We start from the raw sequence: 24,261 nt of genomic DNA, 5'->3' as shown, positions 1-24,261 counted from the left end.
AGATCAGTAACGATCAATTTCAATTTACACTTTTACTATGTATACAGATTACTGTACACTTAGATGAGAAAGCAATCATCTGTCAAGATACTATAACAATTTTCTACTTGTTAATCAGAGGTGACATCAAAAATGATAATATGCATATTTGCTGGATTTAAATTCTATGCTAAGAAACTGTAAAGAGTTGTCTTTCTTTCACATATTCATCAGTTATTTGAAAGCTCCACTTTCAGTTTGTCAGATACATCACTATGTACCAATTTCCTCATTCATCCAAATATGATACTGCTAAGTTATTACTGCCTCTCCTTTCCTTTGTGGGCCTTTCCTTCTTATTTCAGTTTCTTTTCTATACCTATGGCTCTCCCCTAATTCACAGTCATAACACCATATACAATCTTCTACACGGACTGACTCTCTCTACTCTTTCTTTCTGCACACTACTACCAGATTAATCCCCCTAAAATACTTTTTTTTTATCCAGTTACTTGCCTGGCTCAAAACTTACACAACACATCCCCACATACCAACTCCTGCTCGCTGGTATTCCATTCCCTCCACCATACACCAAACTACCTTCCTCACACTATCTTCCTCTACTTCCAATTACTCACTTGTCTTCAAAGATCATACTTAATGCTCTTTCTCCAGGTTATTTTACCCCATCCCTCAAAGTCCTTTGTATCCCTGCCTCTAAGAATCAACTCAGTAGAGCTTAGGGACAGACTGGGCTCCTACTACGGCATCACTTTGGCCAAGTTACTTAACATTTTGGTGTAAAACGGTACAACATACCTACCTTTCAAGTTATCACGAAGATTAAATGAGATAAAGTTATTGGGTGTGTAACTCAAACATAAGAAGCACCTAAAAACTCTGACTTCTTATATTCCTTTTCAAAACTGTATCTATCCTTCAAAGTTTACCTTTGTTAAATGACCACCACTTTTTAAGTCAGGGCAAATGTTTGTTTTGTTTTGACACCCCCAAAAAGGCATGGTGATTAAAATTTTCCATGGACCTATAGATTTTCTATATATGGTATTTATTTGCAAGACTGCATTAAGTTTTTAAGTCTTTCTGCACACACACATTTACCACTTTAAAAAAAAAAAAACTTAAGTGGTACCTGAGTATAAGAGTATTAGCAAAAGAATATTTTCTGTGCTAAAAATATACAAAAACGATGGTTTACACGAAGCAAGATGTTCAACAAGACTTTTGTGTTCCCTTACATTTTTAAGAGACTGCAATTATAGGCATTTATTCTGGCCAAACTAAGGTCTAAAACAAGTAGCACTTAAACAAACTGGCAAAAAGCATCATTTCCTCAAGTCCTACCAAAAATAATAACTGACACATACCTGACAGAACAGGTAGTGTTCTGCTACTACCAGAATCACGGTGTTTGGAATTGGAAGGGATCTTCAAAAAACATTATATACTAATTTTACCAAAGATAAAAAACATTGTCAAAGGCTATACATGACTAGTAAAGTAATTAAAGTTATTCAGTCAGGTAGATAGTCTGAATCTAGTAATTAGAGTATTAACTCTAGTCAACAGCTTCAACTCAGTCACTCAAGTAAACAACCTAAAGATAAAATAATTTTTTAAAAGAAAGAAATACCTTACAGATGGGAAAGGTTGAGTTTCCATTATTGGTAAACAGTGATACCACTCACTAATAATATGGTGTGGCAGGATTTAAACTTACATACTTAAAACTAAAGCTGACCAGTCATCCTCTCCTGCATTCTTCAAAGAGGAGCATTATTCGCAGCAATAAGAAATCAATCTTTGGGAATTCCCTGGCAGTACAGTGGTTAAGACACGGCGCTTTCACTGCCGTGGGCCTGCGTTCAATCCCTGGTCGGGGAACTAAGATCCCACAAACCACCTGGTGTGGCCGAAACACTGTCATATATACTTTACAGGTATTAACACTTTTAGACCTAACAACCACCCTATGGGGTAGGTACTATTATCACCACTTCCCAGATGAGAAAACAGATCCCTAGAAGGATTAACGTATCCTCGGTCATAAAAAGGGGCAGAGCCCAGATATTATACAAACCCCAGGCAGACTGGCTTCAGGGCCCACACTCTTCAACCTGGCACTGTGCTGCCTCTTTTAATGTACATTGTTCTCAGCTTTCCCTATATATACAGTTTTTTTTTTTTAAACAAAAGACATAAATAGGCTCATATTACATATGACGTATAATCTGCTTTTTGTTAAATTTATTCCCACAATAAATCTAAATCAACATCATCTTTTTAATGGCTATATAACATTCATTACCTGTTTTAAGATAATTTAACCAATCCCATATAGATGAACATTTAATGCTTCTAATATTTTATTATATCCAATACCGTAATCAAACATCCTTGTACATACATCTTTGCTCACTTTTGGGATTACTTCCCTAGGATATATTTCTTGAACTGGAATTGCTGGGTCAAAGGGGTGCACGTTTCTAAGATTTCGGATACACGCTGCCAACTGAATCTGAGAGAGGCTGACTCCCACCAGTAGTACCTGTGCCAGCTAGAAAGCTGTTGTCTCTCAATTCCAATCTCGCCCTTAGGCTGCTTTATGATGCTGGGCTCAGAATGCACACTTCGTTTCTCCTTGCTCAGCTGCCTTCCCATTAGGCTCCACCAGTCGGGGTGCTAGAGGGAGACCAGAAGGTAAAGATAAAAGAGTGGGCTTGCTCCTTCTGGTCTGTCTCCTGTTCCTGCCAATGCCATCCTAGCACTGGTCCTTTCCCAGCAGCAACAGTCATCTGCCGTCTTCAGCTTCTTCCAGCTCTCTCAGAATCAGTCTCATCAGCAGCAGGACAATGTATCCTCCATCCTCTTGGGAGGTCCACACCCCAACTCTGTGGGGCACCTCTCCAAGCTTTTATTTTTTATAAATTTATTGTATTTATTTATTTTTGGCTGTGTTGGGTCTTCGTTGCTCTGCGCGGGCTTTCTCTAGTTGGGGCGAGCGGGGGCTACTCTTTGTTGTGGTGCGCGGGCTTCTCATTGTGGTGGCTTCTCTTGTTGCAGGGGACTAGGTGCGCGGGTTTCAGTAGTTGTGGCTCGTGGGCTCTAGAGCACAGGCTCAGTAGTTGTGGAGCATAGGCTTAGCTGCTCCGAAGCATGGCGGATCTTCCCGGACCAGGGCTCGAACCCGTGTCTCCTGCATTGGCAGGCGGATTCTTAACCACTGCGCCTCCAGGGAAGCCCTCTCCAAGCTTTTAAATGCAACCAGGCAGTGGGCCCTCCTCATAGGTCTGAACCCCAGCTCCATGGGGCCCCTCCTCCACACTTCTAGGTTCTAATAATCCAAATCTCCTCCTTCTGTTGTCCCAGCCCTAGGAGTGGTAGCTGCTTATGGAAGTTACCATCTTCAGTGTTCCCACTGTGCTTTTCAGCTCTCCAACATCTGCTTTATCAATGCCCTATCCTGCATTCTCTCAAGGTTTCTGTTTTCCTGACTACATCTTGACTGGTATGTTATCTCATACCTTTTTTTTTTAGTTTTTATTTTATATTGGAGTATAGTTGACTAACAATGATGTGTTAGTTACAGGTGTACAGCAAAGTATGTTATCTCAAACCTTAATAACTTGGCATATCTATCTTCAGGCCAGTGTTCTGGACTGAACTGTATCCCTCCAGGATTCGTATGTTAAACTCTAACCCTCAATGGGACACCTGTATCTGGAGATAGGACTCTTAAGGAGGTAAAGTTAAGTGAGGTTACAAGAGTGGGTCCCTAATCCTAGAGGTCTGGTGTGTTGTAAGAGCAGGAAGAGGCACCAGGGGGGTGTGCCCAGAGGAAAGGCCATGTGAGACACAGCAAGAAGGTGGTCATCTGCAAGCCAGGGAGAGAGGCCTCAGGAGAAACCAACCCTGCTGGCACCTTGATCTCAGACTTCAGCCTCCAGAACTGTGAGAAAAGAAATTTCTATTTTTTAAGCCACCCAGTCTACGGTATTCTGCAACGGAAGCCTTAGCTGACTTAGACAGTCAGCTAGTAAAATCACCTCACGCAATTCTCATCTTCAATGTTACCTCTACATACTACTGTCCATACCATCTATTATGCATAAGAACACCAAATTCAATGCTGGAGAAACAAGGTGTAACAAAACTAGTTCCCTGCTTCTGGGTCTCACAATCTAGTTGTAAAAACAGAACATACACATTAAAAATACATTACAATACAGGGTAACACATGATAAGGAACAAATACAATGAAAATACTATGGTTAAAGGCACCCAAATGAACCTATTTAAAATAATGCTTTCCTAAAATGATAAAAAGTAGAACCTCATCTTATTTTTTTAAAGGACTATATAAATCTTTAATTAATAGCTAAAACCATTTTCTTTAGACATGGATTTAAACAGTCTCACCAAACTATGGAAAAGAACAAAAAGCTAATTTTTTTCTCTAAAATCACTGACACATTTTACACAGTCTAGATTCTCAATTTCATTAGCAGTCTTGAAAATAAGAACCCCAAACTTCCAGATCTCATATTATCTTCTTTAATTCAACACAGTAAGTAAATGAAATCACTTGTCCTAGAAATGTCTATCTACAATGAAGATCAACAGTTAAAAATCAGTATGTCTCTAAACTGTCTTCCAAGTCATTTGAGACGATATCCCTCTTCCTGAAGAATAGATTTTTTTAAAGCGATGTAATAATTGCAGGTAGTTACCAGGACCTTACTTCTCTACACCACCCTAAGGTTGTCCAGAACACATGAGCGCATGCCCACACATGCCCAAGTGGATATTACATCGAATTAAAATCTCTCTTTCAACCATAATTCAAGAAGAGTCATGTACCACAATGTTCACTGCAGCTCTATTTACAATAGCCAGGACATGGAAGCAACCTAAGTGTCCATCGAAAGATGAATGGATAAAGACGATGTGGCACATATATACAATGGAATATTACTCAGCCATAAAAAGAAACGAAATTGAGTTATTTGTAGTGAGGTGGATGGACCTAGAGTCTGTCATACAGAGTGAAGTTAGTCAGAAACAGAAAAACAAATACCGTATGCTAACACATATATATGGAATCTAAAAAAAAAAAAAAAAAAGGTTCTGAAGAACCTAGGAGCAGAACAGGAATAAAGACGCAGACGTAGAGAATGGACTTAAGGACACGGGGAGGGGAAAGGGTAAGCTGGGACGAAGTGAGAGAGTGGTATGGACATAGGTACACTACCAAATGTAAAATAGATAGCTAGTGAGAAGCAGCCGCATAGCACAGGGAGATCAGCTCAGTGCTTTGTGACCACCTAGAGGGGTGGGATAGGGAGGGTGGAAGGGAGACACAAGAGGGAGGGGATATGGGGATATATGTATACATATAGCTGATTCACTTTGTTATACAGCAGAAACTAACACACAATTGTAAAGCAATTATACTCCAATAAAGATGTTAAAAAAAAATAAACTCTTTCAGACACTAATATATTTCATCTTCAATATTACCTCCATAACAGTGTAAATAAAGCCTTAAGTGTTTAACAAGTTTGAAGCCTGAGGACAGTAGCTTGTCAAAAGAAAAGGCAGTGTCCTGAGGGTGGAGAACACAGTGACGTAATGCTCCACAAGGAAAGCCCTGGGCTCACAGACTGCACACACAGTAAGAGATCAGGGAAGCAAGCCTGAGCAGCCAGCTTGGCTTCATGCTGCACATTTTTGGCAAACAGTCAATTCCTTCCGCTGTTTTCCTAGCCAGCACATTTATCTCTGTAATGTCACCAGATCTAGGGAGGGAGTGAGGTTGAGAGGAGGAGGAAGACAAAAAAAACTGTTTCACAGGCTGCCAGCCCCTCCACACATGCTGTCACTCTACAAAGGATGTGTAGAAAGCCAGTGTGCCGCCGCTGCACAGATCCAAATGCTGCAAGCAAACACACCGTGCACACGCACGCGCGCACGCACACACACGCGCACTCCACCCAAGAGCAACTGCAGAGGACAGAGCTGCCTGTGGAAAGAAGAAAGCCTATACTTAAAGTCTTGATTCACAAGCAATGACTCCCTTCTGAAACTGATGTCAGTTCTTGGAAGAAGGAAGGAGGAGGGGAGGTATTCTGACCCTGTGGGGAAACAACGCAGTCCGCAAAAAAGCCTCAGCTGGTCTGGTCCGTGCCCACTACAAGCATATGCTACCACAGAAATAAACCAGTAATACTTCTGAGAAGCAATAGTATCCTGTCTAATAACAATTACCTTATACATACCTAATGCACAGTTTGCCAGTGACTACAGAGAATAAAAATGAATTTCAAGGAACAGTTCAGATACCCTAGAAAGTCTTGTCTATATGTAGGGAAGTTTGCTGTTCTTAGTATTCCTGTGAGTGTGTGTATGTGCCGGCATGCATGTGTGTGTGCACAATAATATTGAAACTGAAACTGGAACTGGAATATGAAAGTAGAGATCAGAATTCATAGCTCATAGAAACTCAACACTATTAGTTTCAATAAATGGATACTCCAACCCCATGACATATTACATGAGTCACTACTACCAAACGCAATATGAAAATAAAAACCCTGAGTATTTATTTAACCTGAGAAACCAATCTATTTCAGTCTAAAACCAAAAATGCCTTTTCAAGATCAAATGCTGTATCTCCAAAAATAGAATACAATCTGCCCCTAAGAATGTGTCATAGAAACAAACAGGAAATATCGTGTGTTGAAATCAGTAGTTATAAATAACTCTGTTGTACACTGACATAGTTTATACACAAAATAGATTCAACCAACAGTTGTGCTTAGGACTTGCTTCAGTTTAAATTTTAAAATCAGCTAATTATGGAGACAGCTTGACAGGAAGCTATCCAAGTTCTCTAGTCCTAGTTCTCCAATAATGGGCAACTTAGCCTGTCATGTTCTTCATTTGTAAAATGAAAATATTTGACACGATTATCTCTAAAGCCTCTTTCAGTTCTTAATTTCTAAAATTACAGGTTAAATACAAAATAGGGTTTCCTACTTTCAAGGAGCTCACAATCTAGTTAAGGGTAATCGTATTGGGTAATCATAAATGAATTAGCAAATAATGTAAGACAGTGAGTGGTCCAGAGGAGTGACGAAAGTGTGAGACGGTTCAGCGAGGCACTGAGCTGAGAGTCCTGACGTTAAGTAAGGGTTTTAGAGGCTGAAGGAAAGCTGAGGCTGAGATAATTTCAAAATAGAGCAAAGAGTTCTGCTGGGACCAGGAGGTTCATCGGGATTCAAACTGTTAACTTCATAACCCCAACCAATTAATTCAAATTCCATGTAGCCATTCTCTCATTACCTCTATTGATAAGGAAAAAGATATTAAGCGTTAAGGCTTAAAAGATACTAAACATTCACAACATAAAACATATTTGTAAATTTTTTATTACTTAGCCCAAAATACCCTCAGCCTAGTATGACTAATTTATACAGAGCCAGAGAGACTAAAAAAAGATTAGGGCGAGTGTGAACATGACAAGCTTGATCCACAGATAGTAAATCACAAAGCTCATCTCATTAGGATAAATAATTCAAAGTTCACATTTTTAACTCCAAAAAACCCTAAAGCTTAATAAACAAAAGCAAACCCTGTCCTCCCATGATACTTTCTTTAATACTGTTCTTAACTGAACTTTCTGTGATGATGAAAGTGTTCTAGATCTGTGCTATCCAATATGGCAACCACTAGCCACGGGTGGGCTAGTGAGTACCTGAAATGTGGCTACATTAATTTTTTTAACTTTAATTAATTTAAATTGAAATAGCTACATGTGGCTAATGGCATCTGTATGGGTGCCATTCTAGAAAATCCATATAGAGGGAAATCACATTTTAAAACTGATAAAGTTTTGAAGTTGATGCATAAAGCAATTATAAAAAGTAAATACAGCAATGTCTACACAGCAATATTTTACCCTGAAAAACAATTTTTGACAAACTCACCAGTGTATGACTACATGCACAGCACCCTGTGCAAGACCACTTTTTAATACCAAGTGCTTCACATCATGTGTCATCCTTCACCTTTAATATAATGCTCTGACGGTTTAGTTTAGTCGGCTGCTGAAAATATAGCTAGCTACCTATACTGGTTCTCTTTCATCCCCCATAAAATGGAGATAACAGTAACTAGCTCTGTCTGACTTGATTAAATGAAATAAAATGGAAACCATTAAGTACTCTGAATTAAAACATAAAAAGGCATTGCCACTACTTTATATAGGAATAAAATTGTAAATACTATTTTTAATGCTGAAGAAACTTCATAGTAACTGTGATTCTCACTGAAAAACCATATACAGTACTATTTACTCTATCTAGGTACCTATAACTTAACAAGGGAGTTTTTTTTTAAAAAGCTATAAGAAAAAGCATAACAAAAGTGTCTTCATTGAAAAAGTTACATATGAGGTGGCCCTAAGTCAACTTTGTGTGTGTATGTATTTTACGTTCCTCACAAAACTTTTAATGTTTTTTTCTGTTTTCCCACAAAACATTCGATATTAGCATCCTTTGTCAAAAGCACAAAAATCTTATTAAAGAAAAAGCACACCTTTACCTAATTTAAGACGATAAACCCAATTCTTGAGTGATAAGTTTACCTTTATAGAATCCATCATGCTACATACTGTCATAGCTATTAATCTCAATTACCATGCTCCTATTAACAATCCCAGATTGGAATCTAACAAGCGAAGACAAAATTCTATGGTACGTACTTGGCTATAAAATTCTGCCCTCCCTCTAATTTAAGAGTTCAAGTTTGCTTCATATAAATAAGACTTAAAAACTACTCTTAAAGCCCATCTTTCCAACCTACTCTCAAATGTGCACTACAACTATCAATAGGACAAACTGGCAAGACGCTGTGAAGGGAAAATCCTTCACACACTAGTGCAAAAGACACGCAGTAATCTTCTACTGACAGTGGGCCAGACGCTTGCAGATCAGACAACCCATGTATTCTCTGAGTATTACAGCAAAACACAATACTAGTTTCCTATGGGAAACAAAAAGAGAATTTGGTTCAGATTCTAGGATTTCAACCTTATCCATAAGGCAATTACATCTACTAAATGGGACAGAACCCTTGGCTCGCTGTTTACATTCAGTCCTCAAAAAGATTCAAGAAAGCCCAGAGCTCTGCCTGGGTTCCTCTAACACACTTTTAGGCAAGCTGCTTTCCCATTCAAAGCTCTCAGGCTCAGAACACCCTATCCTGCAACAACTGATTATCACCTCCCCATCACTGGGATTTGCGAGACAGTCCAGGTTTACACCTGTTTTCCCAGCACTCCCTTTCAGCTCAGAAACCACCTCATTTGAATGACAAACTGTATAATCACCTTAACCCTCACTAACTCAACAGTCATTCCCAGACAGGTTATAAACTTTTTGTGCTCTAGTGCATGTCCAAACATTCTTGACCAGACCCTTCTCTGTCTTGAACTTCCCAGCACTGGTTAAGAGAGCAGCAAATAAATGGACAGTCAAAAGGAAAGTGACAGAAAGGGACAATACAAGCAGCTCAACAGAAGCCTCTAGGGTAAGCACAATGGAGCAACATGAAGGTGAATGTCATTACTGATGCTTTAAAACATCTCGTTGGCCCATAACATGGCCACACCACACTAAGTACCAGAAAAAAAGTGCTAATCAGACTCTACTGGCTATTGTTTTAAATCAAGATTTTAAACTTAGTTTAGACCACTGCCTGCAGATAACTCTTAGAGATTATTTCTATTCAAATAATAATACTAGTAAATACAATGACTAATACCAGAATTAACCACTATTATTTTTCTTAAAAAAAACTAAAAGAAGTGTGGCATCTCATCATAGGTTAACGTGGAGCCTACTGTGGTGGCTACTGTGTTTCTGTCTATCCACCAACCCCCATCCTAAACGGGCACTAAACCCAGGTTGGGCCAACTGTAAAAAGGCATTCTGATTCATTCATTCAAAAACCTTTACATCCTACCATATGCTCCTCACTACACTAGAATTGGCGATACAAAGGTAAACAAGATAGTCCTAAATTCAAGCAATTTAGAGTCTAGTGGTAAAAAGACAAAATTCAAGCAAAGAGATGGATCAAATGACTCTCAGCTGTTATAAGTAGTACTATGAAGCAAATAAATAAGGAGTTTGGAAAGAGATGGGAATGAAGAAGGAGCTACACTCCTTAGAAAGAGAAGCTCTCTGAGGTGGTGACACTTAAGCAGAGGTCTAATGGTAGAGAAGAAGCTATACCCCTAGAGGGGTAAGTCACTGCATGCAGAAGGAACAAACAACATGTCAAAGGTCTCAAGAAGAGAAGAGCTTGGCACATGGAGAAACTGGGGAAATAGCAGTGTGGTTACAGAGCAGCAAGCAAAGGAGATGGTCTGCATATGGAAGAAGAGGGCTATTCCTTACAGGAAATCAAGGAGGACTCCTTATTCTCTGGCTTTGATAAGGGGTGGATTTACTGATAGAAAGAAAACTATGGGGGAAAAAAGAAACAGAAGAAAACAAGAGTTTATTTTATTCCCATTAAATTTGAGTTAAGATGTTCAAGTAGGTCAGAGTGACTGCTTTACTGACCTGCATGTGCCTTCATGCTGAAAACCCCAGGGGTTTTCTGAACAAAGTCTGCAAAGAAGATCTTTTTTTCCCTCTAGGGTCACTAAGGTGGAAGGATCTGAGTCCTAAGAGAACTGCGACCAGTGAGAGAAAACCTGTCTGAGATAGGGGACAATGTAACCAATTCAAAGAGAGAAGCAGAGTAGGGAAGAGAGAATTCACAATCATCGAGTCCTTGGACCAGTGGTCCCTAAAGCCAGCTCCATCTCTATCTTTCCTTGCAGTTTGTTCATATGCACTAATAAATCACTCTCTTTACAACCCCAGACCTGACTAATAACACACCCACCACATGGTAATTTAGCTTCATTTCTTTTACATAGTAAATCTATTAGGAGCTAGAAAAGGACTCAAATCTAATTTATTTAGCTTTAGAAACTCAAAAAGGAAAGTTTGAAGCAAGGAAATGTAAGAAACATCAAGGATTACAAAAGCACCAACAGCTTCCTAATTCCCTGGGACCCAGGACTAACTTGGGGAGAACAGAGTTGTTAAAAAAGGAACAAACGCAACTGAGAAAATAACCCAATCTTTAAAATGGTAAAATATATGAACACTTCACCAAAGAAGATATAAATAAATAAATAAGCACATGAAAAGATGCTCAACATGACTAATCACTATGGAAATGCAAATTAAATCACAATGATAAACCTATTAGAATAAGTTTTTTAAATGACAATACCAAGTGCTAGTGAGAATGCAGAGCAAATGAAACTCAAACATTGCTGGTAAAAATGTGAAACAGGGACTCCCCTGGAGGCACAGTGGTTAATAATCCGCCTGCCAGTGCTAGGGACACGGGTTCGATCCCTGGTCCAGGAAGATCCCACGTGCCGCGGAGCAACTGAGCCCGTGCGCTGCAACTACTGAAGCTCGCGCTCCGAGCCCGTGCTCCACAACAGAAGCCACCGCAATGAGAAGCCCGCGCACGGCAACGAAGAGTAGCCCCTGCTCGCCGCAACTAGAGAAAGCCCGTGCGCAGCAACAAAGATCCAATGCAGATAAAAAAAAAAAAAAAATTGCGAAACAGTAGAGCCACTGTGGAAACACCCTGGCAGTTTGTTATAAAGTTAAACATACCTTTACCATTCAACCCCGCAGTCCCCCTCCTAGGTGTTTACCTAAGTGAAATGAAAACCTACTACAGTAAGCTGAATGACTGTCCCGGAAGATATCAGGTCTTAAACCTAGGAACCTGTAAATGTTCATTTATTTGGAAAAGGATCTCTGCAAATGTGATTAAATTAAGGATCTTGATATTGGAAATTATCCCGGATTACCATGTGAGCCATCATATTTACCCTTATAAGAGAGGGACAGAGGAAGACTGGACACACAGAGGGCGGACGCTGATGTGAAGATGGAGGCAGAGCCTGAAGCGATGCGGCCATCAGCCCAGGAATGTCAGGAGCACCAGGAGCTGGAACAGCCTGTAGAGTGAGTGTGTTCCTGCCAACACCTTGATTTTGGCCTTGAAATACCATTTCAGACTCTGGCCTCCAGGACTGTGCAGGAATAAACTTCCATGGTCTTTAAGGCACCCAGTTTGGCAATGTGTTACAGTAGCCACAGGAAACCAAGCCATCTATGTCCACACAAAAACCTGAATATGAACGTTTATAACAGCCTTATTCATAACTGCTAAAAACTGAAACCAACCCAAACACCCCTCAATAAAGGAAAAGAAAAACTACAGTACATCCATACAATGGAATGCTACTCAGCAATAAAAAGGAACAAAATACTGACATACACAACAACACGGATGAGTCGCAAATGCTTTATGTTAAATGAAAGAAACCAGACTCAAAAGGCTATGATTTCATTTATACGATAGTCTGGAAAATACAAAACTATACGGAGAATAGCAGCTCAGTAGCGTGTCTGGTCAGAGGGTAGCAGGGTTTGACTGCAAAAGGGTAGCACAGAGAAAGTTTTTTGGAGAAGATGATGGAATTTTTCTGTATCTTAATTGTGGTGGTGGTTACACAACCCGACGCACTTGTCAAAACTATACACCAAAAAGAATACATCACTGTACATAAAGGGAGGGAGGGAGGGAGGGAAGAAGGAAGGGGTTACAAGAGCTCCGCCATTTACTACTTTAAAAGAAAGTTCACAGGCACACATGTAAAATCACTTTTTTATTCAATAAACATTTAAACACCAAATATGTGATTCCCTGCTCCTATCTTAACCAAGGTTGCTAGTCCTTTTATGACTTTCTTTCAAAACTGTCCTTGATATTAATTTACTAACCCTATTTCATCTAGACAGAGGGTATAATAGGAGAGGAGATAGGTGAACAACGTGATGGCCTTCTGATCTCATAATATACCCCTCACAGACTAGGTAAACTCTGGAACAGCACTAATCCATGCATAAATGACATTCTGAGCATTTTACAGCCTCCCAGCATTTCTATCACCACACACTAGAAATAAGCCTGGCCTGTAAAACCATAGTCCTCAATTCCCACAGGTGCTCTATTTCTTGCTCTCCCTTCCTTCATTCTTTTCCTTTCAGCTCCCCCCAAAATCCCTTCTGCCTAAACTTTTTAGAAAAGTAATCTTCAATCAGCAATTCAACTTCAAAAAGTCTGTTTGTAAATCAGTGTTTACAACTTGGAACAAAATGTCCCATTTTTAACAGTGTTCTAAAAGTTGATTAAGCCCCGCAAAACTCATGAAATACAATATTACTGAAATAGTTAGATCTCTAACTACTTTTCAATACACAAAGGAGGTGTGAATTAAAGCTCTAGATGACAGAAACACCTTCCCTCCTTGGCCCTATCCCGCAAAAAATGTGTGGGGGGAGGGAGAGGGTGTGACTTCTAGGCACCAGAAATCTGTTAACTACAACGTGACAAAATATAATAGCCATGATCTGTTGAGCACTTTTAACTATACACTAGTACCTTATAACGTTATTTCATTTAATTATTACAGAACGCCTATAGTATCAATTTCTCAGTTTTACAGATGATAAAAATTAGGCTTAGAAGAAGACAGTTTGCCTAAGATATCACAGAAGCGGGAATACCACTCCTTACTGATACGAAAAAAAGTACATAAAAAATAATGGGCTAGAGACTCAGGATCCATACCTAGAAAGCTGTGTTACCCCAAAAAGTTAACGTAGCTTTCTAGGTCTCGACACAACCTTTAAAACAAGTGAGATGGAGTACATGTTCCAATTCTAAAGTTCTATTATTTATGAAGACCACCATAGAGAAGTATCTTTCTACCCTGGAAGCAACCAAGAAGGTGCCTACCTGTAAGTCAAAGGTTGGCAAACTGTTTCTGTAGAAGATCAGAAGGTAAGTGTTTTTAGGTTTTGCAGGCCAGGCAAAGTCTGTGTCATCCAGAGTATAGTCTCTCTTTTTTAAATAACCCTTAAAAATATAAAATTGGCTGAAGGGCCATATAAAAATAGGTCTTGGACAGGATTTGGCCCACAGGCTGGGTCTAGTTTGCTGATCCCTGCTCTAAATCAATTGTTTTGAGGCTATTTTGAATTAGGAAAGAGAAGAATGATGGACAAGGGGAGGAACATTTACGTAGACTTCCTTATGGGCATTCCTATTTAGAAGTAGGACATTCAGGTCACTGCCTATCTAGATGTATCACTAAGCACAGTCTTGTTTTTTTTCCCTCCCTTCCATCACCATCCAACATCACTTTTTTTAAATGGCTATCTTTCCACTATACATATGTAGCCATTTGATCTGAAAAGAAACAAAATCATCTTGAAGAGTACTTAGTGGTGCTGAACTTCCTCCTTTGCTTCCAAATTTATCACCCAATAACCTATTTCTTACTAAAAAGCAGTAAATACATGCAGTGATAAGCATGCTATAAATACCACTGGTAAAGAATAAGTCCAGGGATTAACAGTTCACCTAGACTGATTCATTTCAGAAATACTTACTGAACACCCACTATGTGCCAGACACAAAGGAAAAAGCAGGAATCAAAAAGAAAGCTCTTTTGGAGCTTACATTCTAATTCTAGTAGGAGGAGACAAACAAAAATAAAATACAGAGTATGTCAAATGGCAGTAAGTACTATATACAAAAACAACACAAAAATGGCACTAATGAATCCCCAGTGTGGTGGAGAGACTGCAATTTTCTGTAGGGCAGTCAGGGAAGAAGGTGAGGTACACAAGCCACGCAAATATTTATTTTGGAGACCACTCCCCCCTCCCCGCACTGCCACTCCCAGAGATCTTTGCATACATCACTTTATCCACAAGGCCTCTCTTAGCACGGTCTATTTTTTCCCATTGCATGTGTCTTACGACAAACTGTATCCTTTACTTTTTATATTTGCTATTATTTTTATTGTCTACACACACACACACACACCCCCCAATGTGAGCTACATAAGGTGACAGATTTCAGGTTTTGCTCACAGATAAATCCCAAGAGTTGAGGGCAATACCTGGTACATAGCAGGTACACAATACATACTGACTGGGCGGGGAGAGTTCCAAGTAGAGGGATCAGCAAATGCAAAACGTGCTTAGGCAGGGATGTACCTGGGGACAAAAAGAAAGTCCATGTGGCTGGTGGACAGCAGGGGAGGAGAATAGCAGTAAGTAAAACCAGGAAGTGTGTGTTATGTGGAAGGAAAGGGTTTGGGAGGATTTCACAGTATCTAGAGCAGAAGTCAGAACACTAAAACCCACAGGGCAAATCTAACTTACCACCTGTTTCTGCAAATAAAGTTTTATTGGAACTCAGCCATGTCCATCTGTTTTCATACTGCTATGTTTGCTTTTCCATTACAATCAGAGAAACTTCACACACTTTTCACACTTACTCTGAGCAAGATAGTAAACTATTAAATGGTTTTAAGCAAAGCAGTCACAAAATCTGGTTTACTTAAAAAAAAAAAAGTCCTCTGGCCGTGCAGATGTAGGGGAACAAGGACAAAAGCAAGGAGATAATTAGGAAGCAACAGCAATGGTCTAGTCAGAAAGTTTGACCCAGGGACTTCCCTGGCAGTCCAGTGGTTAGGACTTCGCCTTCCAATGCAGGGGTGTGTGTGCAGGTTTGATCCCTGGTCGGGGAGCTGAGATCGCACATGCCTCACTGCCAAAAGACCAAAGCATAAAACATAAGCAATACTGTAACAAAATTCAATATAGACTTTAAAAATGGTCCACATCAAAAAAAAAAATCTTAGAAAAAAAAAAGTTTGACCCAGATAGTAGCAGAGGAGGAAGTGAGAAGTGGATGGTCTTGCTGTGTACTCTAGAGCAGTGGTCCCCAACCTTTTGGCACCAGGGACCAGTTTCATGGAAGACAATTTTTCCATGGACCACGGGGGCGGTTGGAGGGTTGGTTCAGGCAGTAATGCCAGTGATGGGGAAAGAAGGGGAGCGGCAGATGAAGCTTCTCTTGCTGGCCCGCCACTCACCTCCTGCTGTGCGGCCCGGTGGGAGGGGGATGGGGACCCGTGCTCTAGAGCAGGGCTTGGCAGACTCTTTCTGTAAAGGGCCAGGAAGTAAATATTTTAGCCTCTGCAGGCCACATTAGCTGCAACTACTCAACTCTGTTGTAAAGCGTGGAAGAAGCCACGAACAAGTGTAGCTGTGCTCTAATAAAACTCTTATAAAGACGTGAAATTTGAATTACATATACTTTTCACACGTATGAAACACTATTCTTCCTTGGACCTTTTCAACCATTTAAAAATGTTTTTAAAAACATTCTTAGCTCATAGGCTGTACAAACAGAGGTGGGGGCCAGATTTGGCTGGGGCCGTAAATCACCAACCCCTGCTGAGGGCAGAGCCAGAAGGGTTTGCTACTGGACTGCAGGTGACATGTCAGAAAAAGCTGCCAGACACACTACCAGTCTCTCTGCTATAGTTAGTACTCCTACCGAACTGCCCCATACACAATACAAAGCAAGTGCACTTCTGTAAGAACTTTTTAATCCCTGTAATCAGCTACTATAGGCCGTTCACAGTCACTGTGCCCATGGTATAGCTATCCAGGGCCAAATCTCATAGAAAAATCAACTGAAGGCAAATATACCAGCAAAAACAGCCACATTTTTGGCTTAAGATATAGAGGCTATGCTCTTTCTTAAAACACACACACAGAGAAGTCTCAAGCTACCAGGGTCTGTTTTTTTTTAATATATAAAATTAAATCAACAAATAGCCCTTCAATCCATAGCATGATCAGTTTTTGTTTCTGTTTTTATTTTGGGGTGGGGCAGAAATCACAGCAATAAGACAAGGATAGGTAGGAAGACAAAAGAGAAGCAAAGTAAGAAAAAAAAGGATTAAGTGAGGCAGGGAGGACAGCAGATTAGCATGCATATATACTGGGCTGGCCAAAAAGTTCGTTTGGTTAATGAATCCGTTTTTCTTTTTTTTTTTTTTTTTTAGATACTTTTTTTTTTTTTAATCAGAAAAAGAAATAGCTCTTAAATTGTCTTTTTTTGAGGGGGCGGTATTAATGCAGAGTCTATATAACACTGTTACTCTTAATTTGATTTTATGTCCTTTTTCTTTTTTCTTCTTTTTTAAGATGTACTACTGTATTTCCCTTAATATAAAGAAAGAAATATAACAACTTCTTAAACTTCATCCCTTGAAATTAGGCATGTGGTATGAATCCGTTTTTCAATAAAGTTCTTGGTGAAAATGAAAAATGTCTTATTTTTACTTAAAACCAAACGAACTTTTTGGCCAACTCTACACACACAAAGAAATTCAGAGATCTGTTACTCAATTAGAATGAGCAACTTCACGTACAAGGGAGACAGAAACTGAAGCAGAATAACAAACTTTGGTATATTCAATGATTAATTTTAGCTACAGGTTCAGGATTACATTAGGTTAGGTTAGATTATAGGTTCAGGTCTCTTTAATTAGCTGAGGAAACACTGTTCATAATTATTCAACTACTCCTCAGCCTAAAGCCTCAAGAGACTCTTTCAAATGGTTGAACCACTGCATGAGGGGAGACACTAAGGCAATGAGAATAGAGTAGGCTAGAAAATGTCAAGTCACAGTTAGAGATGCTCCACCAATGTCATCCACAAAGACATACCAAAACCTCCTGATATACCACTGACATCAAAACCCACAAATCATCTGTCCACTGAGGTCAGGGCCATGCCTGTGTCCCTTCTGTACTGAAGAGAATCCTGACTCAAGCTGACAGGCCTGTGTTACAGTAAGCAGGACTACAATCTACAGCCAGATCCCTTGAGCCCCTGTGAGCTGGGGGAAAGCAGAGCTGGGGGAAAGCAGAGCTGGGAAGCAAGGAGGGCAGATGAATCAGGAGGCAACTACACAAACAACTTTCCAGATATCACAATCACATTTAATGGCCATCCCAGGTGATGAACAATGTCGAGACACACAGGAGGCACTTGATAACTGAACACAAAGCCCTTCTTGCCTTAAATGAGGACACAAATTACTGTGGCGCATAAAACAGTATTTGTCCGTGAGCAACATAAAGATGAACACTTTATCTTCAAGGCGCTTACAGATTAGTAAATCTAAAAAGCCTGCAATGCCAGTTCACAATTTCCTGTAAGTTTTCTAGACACATTTCAATTCCTGGAATATGTATTATCCTATCTTCTCAACAGAAAAACAGGTAATTAGAAAGCCTGAGCCAAACAGTTATGTTCAAGGGTATCTTTCTTCATTTGAAAGTTTTTCTTTAAAAAAAGAAAAAAAAGGCATTGATTTAATCACAATTTTGTTTTAAACATCTTTTTGTCCCTTCCAGTGCCATGAAAAACTGAGTTGAACGTCAGTTTATTCCTGCTCCAATAATCCAAACAGCCAACAAGTCTGATGTTCATATAAGAACTAAAAGACAGCAAAGAAGTTTGCTTGTGGACATACACAGATGCCCTAGCCACAGGTTTTTCCAACCGAAAAAGGCTGGCTCCTTTTTCCCCCTTTAAGTAACTCCCCTAGATATTTTACTGCAAAAGCAGGCAAGAGCAAAGACTCCAACTGCCATTAACAATCAAAAGGCCAGGTTCTGAAAGAATATTAGAGCCCCAGAAAAAGCATGATAGCCGTGGTTCCTAAACAGGTCTCAAGGGCAGTTAAGAGGTGGGAAAGGAGGGAGTTGTCTCCCCTTATCCAAATAGGTTTAGTTAAGCAAAGTGTAAAAGGTGTAGGGGTGGAGATTCCACAATGCTCTTAATATGCTTATGTAAACTATGAATATGCACTGTTCCTAAACTTACTGTTGACCGGGATTCCTCTTTTCTCCGAACACGAATTCAGGAACTGGTATACCAAGGAAGCAATTTGGGAAACACAACTCTCTTTTGCTTATTGTTTTAAAATTAGTATTAAAAGTGAGCAATAAAAATTAACATCAAGGCTCATCAGTCAAAGATTAATTAAACCTTTTCCTTATAACAAATATACACACACTGTGTGTGTATATTTACAATCCTTTTCAAAACAGAAGATTTACATATGCATATCCCTGAATTGAAAACACCAGCATGAGCATGCAAAACACTTTTAACATCTCTAAAAATATACAACAACAGATTGAGAGATTAATGGTTACAAAACACAAAAGTCAAAGTGTAAAATAAGAGTCACAGAGAACTGCAAAATGAAAATAACTAATCTACTATTTAAAAAAGGAGGGATATTGGTGAAATATGAGATATGCAAGTAGACAGCTCTACTACAAAGGTCATTTAAGGTCAAAACTTTATCCTTATTTGGAGGAAGAAAACATTTACAAGCCTTCACATTTTTAAAGATAATAAATACAATGATTTAATGAGCAAACACAGTTGTTTAAAATATATTTTGTATGCTACTAAACTATGCAAATGACTTTGGATCTCTGAGGGGTGCAAAAAATATTGGCATTTTATATACTTCTATACTTCCATTTCCCCAGTTTTTTCCAAACTCTTATTAAATTTTTAATGTAAACTTATTGAAAGTGCTCTTATTTAGACATATTTTTATCTTTATTAATCTTGTGCAATCAAGAAGGAAAAATGTAAAAGCAAAATTAATTAAGTATCCTTAAACCTTTTTTTGAATTCAGAGTTCATCTCTTTTGGAACACTCTTCTATTCAGAGTTGTCAGTGCTCATTTTTTGTTGGTGGTTTGTTTGTTTGTTTACAGTATCACTCTTTGAACCATGCAGGTGTCAGTGATACAGTAATTCTTAAAGACTATTTCACTGTGGTCTCCAGAATTTTCTTCCAAGCTACTGACCCATTCTCCAAGTTTGGATGCTGACACTTTCTTAATCTTACCAGAAGGTGTCCACAGAAGGTTTTCTGACAAACCAGGACTCATATTCCTTCCTCATATGACCCTAAAATGGTTTGTGGATCCTCAAATTTTCATCAGTCTCTATTCAATAGTTTAAAACACTGCTTTACTAAAAAGATAACATCAACACTGTTTGGATACTTGATAGTAGAGACTATTATTTACATGTGTGTGCACGCACGTGTGTGTGTGTATGTGTGTGCATAATAATAAAAAAGATAGCCTGTTATAAAAGGAAGTTGTCAGCCTTATAATTGACTCATCTGAGAGCAGGTTATCTACTCATCTATTATCTGACACATAGTAAGCACTCCACAAATTCAAAGGTTTACTGAATGAACCCCCAACACTCTTTAGTCATCTTGATAGCGCTGAGATAGTAGAGGTTTCATTTCACAGGCATTTCATTCACTGTTCAATAAAAATTTCAAACTATGAGCCAGGCCCCTTGACAGACACTGAAAAATAAAGAATAAAAAGCAACTCTGCCTTTAATTCCAGTAGCAGAGGCAGCTAAACAGACTATCACAATACGGGGAGAAAAATGAGCATGCCTAACATACCATGAGAATATGTCTGCTATGGCCATACAGGAAGAAAGGCATCTCACCAAATCAGTAATGGTAGTGGGTAGGTCAAGGAGGCTTATTAGCTAGAGAATGTGGTGCCTACAGGGAACTGCAATATGTCGAAAGACAGTAGGTTAAAAGAGTGTGGCAACAGATGAAGCTGCATAAAGGCTCAGGAGCCTGAATTTTATCCAGACATTAACAGAAAGCCAACAGGCTTGAGGATTCTAAACAAGGGGAAGACAAGATATTTTAGAGAGAATAATCAGACAGTATAGATGTGAGCTCCAAAAGTCTAGACTGGAGTCTGCTAGACAATATAAGCCCATGAGGGCAGGGATTTTTATCCATTCGGTTCGCTGCTCAATCCGCAGCATTTATCATCAGGTATCATTTACTGAAAAAGTGAAGGAAAGCCAGCTGAAAGACAACTGCAATAAACCAAGATAGAAAAGAACTGAGTTAAGGCAACAGGAGACAGATATAGGAGCATGACTAAAGCTGCTAAACAGCAATTATTTTATATATATGTATAATTTTTTTTTGGCTTGTCAGTATTCAATATCTCCTTTCCCTTCTACTAATGCAATTCAAAAAGACTCACAGTATTATAAATTCTTAGGTCTGCAAAAAAATCCAAGTTAAAAGAGCTACAAAAATGTCATTTAGAAATTGTTCCTAGTGGCAACATTAAACAAATCAAGATTATTTAATTTATAGTCAGGACTATAGTTACTCTTCATCTCTGTTGAAGTTAGAAAATTATTTGAGTCAACACTTACCAAGGTTTCAAAATAAGCAAAGAAAGCTATTAGGTGCTTAAAATGAAACGAGATGAATTTAGCTTAAACATAAAGAAATTCCTAACCAAGAGCCAGTAACATGCAGTTGACGGGTGAACGTTCGAGTGTCCTTCCCTACCTATTTACAAAAACAACACAGAGACGCTTAGGGGAAGTCGTTTAATCTCTTCTCATCTGTAAAAATATGGATCTGAAGTGAAAGAATTCCTAAGACTTTTAGCTCCACAACTGAATGATAATTTCTTACCCACTTACCTCTCTATTAAGAGGCCTTACACTTGTTCGCATGTTATTCTGAACATGCTCCTCTTTTACTTTTTTACCTCCAAGAAAATTTTAACATTCTTATATGACAGGAACGTTTTTTCTTAATTTTCCTCAGACAGGTCAGAAGGGAGGGGAAGCAACACCTACTGAGGGCCTACTGTTTACCAGTGCTGTCAAACAGTGTTTCTTATCATCTCCAAAAACTGTATTCTGTATCATGATCCCATTAAGAAACTGAGGGGCAAAGAGGTTAAATTCTTTGCCCAAGATGACACAACTAGTTAAGTGGTGAAACCAGAAAGCAAACTCCAGAGCCCAAATTCTATTCACCACCCTAAATGATAACTTATTTGAGTGCCCAAGAATGTCATCCTCTTCTGGTCCAGAAATTACATGTTTTTCAATACTGGCCAGAAAAAGTAACTTACGGCAACGTTTCATTATATAGCTGTACTGAAATTCCCTAACCCCTCTAACCTGTCACAGCTTCTTTCCCCATATAAGAAAAGGAGGAAATAAGTATTTCTTCTACTCTTTAGGAGTACTAACTATAATTCTTTACCCTTCTTTTCCCGATGATACACATGACAAATGACAATCACACGCATGATATAGTCTCAGGGGTATCCCTAGGTATATGAACAACTCATGTTCCAAGATAGCATATTTGAATGCAAACAAATCAGTAATGTTATTATAGAGGTAACCACCTCAATTTTTTAAATAAATCATTACTTTATTTTAAATTATTTTCAACACATCTTACAACTGAGTGTAATATACCGCTGTTCCAGAGCAGGGTGGGCAAACTATGGCCTTCAGACCAAATCCAGCCCACCATCTGTTTCATAGGTAAAGTCTTTTGGGAAGACACGTGTTCATTTACGTATTGCCCGTGGCTACTTTGCTGAGAGCTGAGTAGTTAGGTCAGAGGCTACAGAGCCTACAAAGCCTAAAATATGTACTATCTGGCCCTTTACAAAAAAGTTTGCCATCATCTGTTTTAGACTGACACTTTGATCAGAGTTCCACTTTATGCCTACTGGGAACTTAGATGTCAATATACCAGACAACCTAGCTTCACTATCTTCATAAACCTGTTTAAACAGTAGTTTTGTACTTAGATTTTCAGACCTCCCTGGACTTATCACAATTTCATATACTTGGTTGTTATGATTTCCTTGGCTTTCCCTTGACTGAGCGCAGAGTACCTATCCAGCATCCCCATTATAATCCCAGTCCTAGCACAGTGCCTGGGACATAGACATTCAGTGGAAATCTAAATGAATACCTGAAAATAACCATATGATTTAAGATAATCAGTCAAGAGTAAAGGGGTTTCCCTGGTGGCGCAGTGGTTTAGAATCCGCCTGCCAATGCAGGGGACATGGGTTCGAGCCTTGGTCCGGGAAGATCCCACATGCCGCAGAGCAACTAAGCCCGTGCGCCGCAACTATTGAGCCTGCGCTCCAGGGCCCGTGAGCCACAACTACTGAGCCCATGCGCCACAACTACTGAAGCCCACATGCCTAGAGCCCGTGCTCCGCAACAAGAGAAGCCACCGCAATGAGAAGCCCGCGCGCCGCAACGAAGAGTAGCCCCCGCTCGCTGCAACTAGAGAAAGCCTGCGTGCAGCAACGAAGACCCAACACAGCCAAAAATTAATTAATTAATTAATTTTTTTAAAAAGTAAAGGAGAGATTCAGTCCTACAGAAACTTGCTGCTCAAAGTGTGTTCTGTGCAGCAGCGGAATTGTTGGGAGCTTGTTAGAAATGCAAAATCTCAGGCTTCAGCAAAGATGTAAAACTGCATTTTAACAAGACTCCCAGATGAAAATTTGAGAAGCAGTGCTATAAAAATAAAACATGGTGCTTAATTATATTAAAGTCCTTAGTTTGATTTCCAATATGGGCCAGGTTGCTTTGCATGGGGAGAAACAACAGCTCTAAGGCTTCATCCTTACTCTAATCTTGAACTTCAAGATACAAAATACAGACTTATATTAACAACTTTAACAAAGGGGGTACTCTGGGGGGAGGGGGTGGTGAGGGTTGTTGGTTTTACTCGGGGAAGAGAGAGCTACTATTACTTAAAAAACAGGACCAAATGAGGGACTGTCAAATATTTTGCCTATTCCAAAAGAACATGACCAGAGAACATCCATCCTAACTTAAATGGATTACAGATATGTGAAAAATGCTTTTTAACCTATTTATATGTCTGCTTCTATGTCCTGTTAAAATTGACATGTGTTCATGAAAACTTCAGTCTTTAAAGTATGATGGCAAGATTCTGTGGGTTAACAAATTGATTTGTTTGGTTTTGTGTTTGGTGTTTTACCGGAGAAAGGAGAGGAAAATCAGCACTATTTCCTGCTGTTTATTTTTGAAAGTGAAGGCAAAAAAAAATCCCTGGAGCCATGACCTGCTCAGGCTTAAAACAATCCTTAGTAGGCAGTTGCTGCATGCATTGGGTGGTTACTTCTCTTCTACAGAAAAGGAACTGAAGCTCATGGAGGGTAAAGTAATTTAAAGATCAAACAACAAGTAATTGATGAGGTCAAGATAATGTACTCTTAAATGTAAACCCTGAACTAATCAGAAATAATGTTGTAATAATTCAGGGATACTTTAAACCAC

At 39.2% G+C, this 24,261-nt stretch overlaps 1 protein-coding gene and 1 long non-coding RNA gene across 2 annotated transcripts in view; one reads left to right on the top strand and one right to left on the bottom strand.

The window, feature by feature from the left end:
- KAT6A (lysine acetyltransferase 6A) overlaps window positions 1-24,261 on the bottom strand; it is a 108,759-nt gene that overhangs the window by 65,869 nt on the left and 18,629 nt on the right. The gene's annotated exons all lie outside the window — the stretch shown is intronic.
- LOC309651540 lies at window positions 1,919-23,298 on the top strand. The gene is made up of 2 exons (XR_014258219.1): window positions 1,919-17,039; window positions 17,299-23,298. It is a non-coding gene; the product is annotated as an uncharacterized lncRNA (long non-coding RNA).

The sequence above is a fragment of the Balaenoptera physalus genome (genome assembly GCF_965194825.1).
Source record: "Balaenoptera physalus genome assembly, chromosome: 21".
NCBI classification, from domain to species: domain Eukaryota; kingdom Metazoa; phylum Chordata; class Mammalia; order Artiodactyla; family Balaenopteridae; genus Balaenoptera; species Balaenoptera physalus.
Note: the sequence above shows the minus strand (reverse complement) of the source record. Positions and strands in the feature narration are given on the sequence as shown.